The sequence below is a fragment of the Sciurus vulgaris genome, assembly GCF_902686455.1.
Source record: "Sciurus vulgaris genome assembly, chromosome: 15".
Taxonomy (NCBI): Eukaryota; Metazoa; Chordata; class Mammalia; order Rodentia; family Sciuridae; genus Sciurus; species Sciurus vulgaris.
In genome coordinates, this window is record NC_136476.1 from 85,613,163 (window position 1) to 85,616,186 (window position 3,024).

Consider the following 3,024-nt stretch of genomic DNA (forward strand, 5'->3'; position numbering starts at 1 on the left):
CGTGTGGGTGTGCTGGGAGGATGGGGTGGCTGGCAGTGACACTGGCTGCTGGTTGTTCGTCAATCCCTTCTGCACTGTGGGTCCTTGGGCCAGATACATGACCTCTGTGCTGCAGTTCTTTGGGGTGCAGAATGAGAAGTTCTGGTTCCCAAGCTGTGCTTTGCAGGATGCCTTGGGGTCAGCTGTGGGGCGGGAGAGCAGCTGTGGGCACACCACTGAAGGCCACCCCACACCCCAAGAAATGCTCTTCTTTGACCTACTGGGGTCCAAGAAGGAGCCTGCTCCGGAAACACCCTCAGACCCAGGTCCCTAGGCTGAGGCCTGTGGCTCTGGGTAGGGGCACAGGAAGTCCCAGGTTGGGTGCTAGATTGGGGAGGGGGGCAGTCAGTGGTCCACCTGGAGCTGTAGCAGACATTGGATTTGGGATGTTGCCAAACTTCCTGACTCTGAGGACTGGCCAGGTGTCCCCCAAACCCTTGGCCCGAAAGGCAGCCTTCAGAGGCCGCTCCCAGCCTCCTTCCAGCCTCCAGGCTCCCCGACTCGAGAGCAGGCGAGGGTCACAGCAGTGCCCCAGCTCGTGCTGCCTCTGTGGCTGAGGCAGGGACTCCACTAGAACTGGTGCAGGGTCGGGGCCGCCTGGAAGCCCAGGCAGCGAGGCTGAGCCAGCAGGCAGCTGGCGGTGTGGGGCCTGCAGCATCAGGTGGACACAGGACCGAGGGAAGCAGCCTGGGGGCGGGGGCTGGCAGGTGGCTCCTCAGAGGCTATGCCAGGTCCTGAGCCGTGGACCAGGCCATGTCCAACCTGTCGCAGCTGGCCCATAGCTGGGGCTCCTCGGGCGGCCTGTCCTGTTTCTCCACGTGCAGAAGCTGAGACGTGGAGTGAGCAGGCTGGGGGACACCGCCTGGCTGGATCTCAGACTCCTTGTATCTGCTGCTCCTCACGAGCCTCGTGTGAGCCCCAGCACTGGGTCCATACCTGGCCCAGCCGCGAGCCAGCTGTGCCCTGGTCATGATGTCCCTTGCTGAGCGGCAGGGCCCTCCAGGCTAAGGCCTGGCCCAGGCTCCTTTGCGCTCTGCTAGCGGCTAGGCCCAGGAGCAGGGGCTGTTGAGTCCCTGGATGCCCGCAGTGGGCCCGGAAGCAGCTGTTGACGGTTGGGGGCAGGGGTGGGGCTGGTTGGGCACTCAGGGTGGGTGTGGCCCGAGGGCATCCACAACTGAGCCACACTCGAGTTCTATTAATTTCTTAATTTTGGGGAGAGAGCTCTCTATGTTGCTGAGGCTGGCCTTGAACTTGCGATCCCCCCGCCTCAGCCTCCAGAGTCTCTGGGATTGCAGGTGAGTGTGCTGTGCCTGGCAAACACTGGACGTTATCAAACAAACTCGGAGCATTGTTTCTCCCGTAAACCGCACACTGATCCATGCATCAGCAGTCCACTAGGGACTGTGACTTCCTAATAGTCTCAGCTCCTCAGAATGCCCGTCCAGCCCTGGGAGGCCACAGGGGCACTTCACCACCCTGGGGACGCTGGTGGCATGCCAGGGGGAGCAGGCCCAGGTCTCCCCTGCAGCCCAGCCCCTGGCAGCTGGTGGTCGAGGGAGAGCCCCAGCCACTGGGCCATGGTTGCTCCTGCCTCTGCCTCCAGCCTGAAGTCCTCAGCAGCCCCAGGGGTGCAAAGCTGCCTCCAGAGCCCTTTGTGCTAATAAAAGGGAGCGGGGCCGGGGATGCAGCTCCTGATGGGGCCCCTGCCTATCACTTGCAAGGTCTGGGGTCCCATCCCCAGTGCTGGGTGGGGGCAGCCTTTCCACATGTGAGGCACAGTGGCACAGGCCTGCCCAGCCACTCAGGAGGGTGAGGCAGGAGAATTGCAAGTTTGAGGCCAGCCTCAGCAACTGAGCCAGACCCTGTCTCAAAAAAGAAAAAAAAAAAGCGGTGGGGACTTCCTGTGTCTGACCCACCTGTGCTGTGACAGGGACATTGCGCAGGGCTATAGGCAGAGGCTGCAGCCGGGTCACCACGAGGCTTTATTGGAGACAAGAACACAGAAGGCCAGGGCACACAGCCCCAGCTAGCCACCGTCCCATGCCACATTTCACCCACGGGGGCCTGGCGGGGCCTCGGGCCCTGCCCGCCCCGGGCCCCACTCTCTGGCGAGCCTCTAGCACACTGGGGCCACGTGACAAGCTGCAGGCCATACTGCCCCCTCCGGAGGTCAGACCCCAGGGCCCCGGGCTTGCTGAGTCTGCAGTCGCTGGGTCATTTGGAGCGTTGGGGCAACTTCTTTGCAAGCAGATGAAGAGACAGGCCCTTGGGGGCTGGGGGCGCTCATCACTTGCTCTGAGTTCAGCGCCCGTCTCCTACAGGGCTCCGTGAGTCCCATCCAGCTCACTCCTTGGGATGTGACCTGGGGCAGGCGGCAGGCCCTGCTCGGGACCCTGCCCGTCCTCCTCCCTCTCTGGCCAGGACCTGCGTCCTCTTGGCTGTGTGGCGGGGCTGGCAGGCCACCTTGACGCTGCGAAGCCCCCGAATCTCTGCTGGAGTCAGGTCCTTGGTGACAGGCTCTGGAGACAGGACCCCCAGGCTCCCACCTGGGGGAGGCCTGCATGGGTGAGGGCATGGGTGAGGAAGCTGGGGCACCAGAACAAGTGGGCACTGCCCACACATCTCCTGCCCTGAGGACGGACAGAGGACGGATGGCAGATGACCGGCTTGTACGCAGCTGCAGGTTAGTGCAGCGGGGGCTGTGTCCTGGCCAGTGGCTGAGGCCACCAGCTGGAAACCAGGTCCTTCCGTCCTCTGCACGTGGAGAGCCCAGGCCACCAGCTGAGTGGCCTCTGGCTGGACTCTCTGAGATGGATCAGAGGACTGGAGTCAGGCCACTCCTGAGGCCCCAGCGGAGCCCGCAGAGCACGCCACTGGCTCAAGGAGGGGACATTGCAGAGCTTGGGGTGGGGAGTCGGCTGAGCCATGTGGCCCAGGTCCCCGTGGGGGCGCAGCTTGGCTCACTCTCTTCACCAAGGGGGGAAG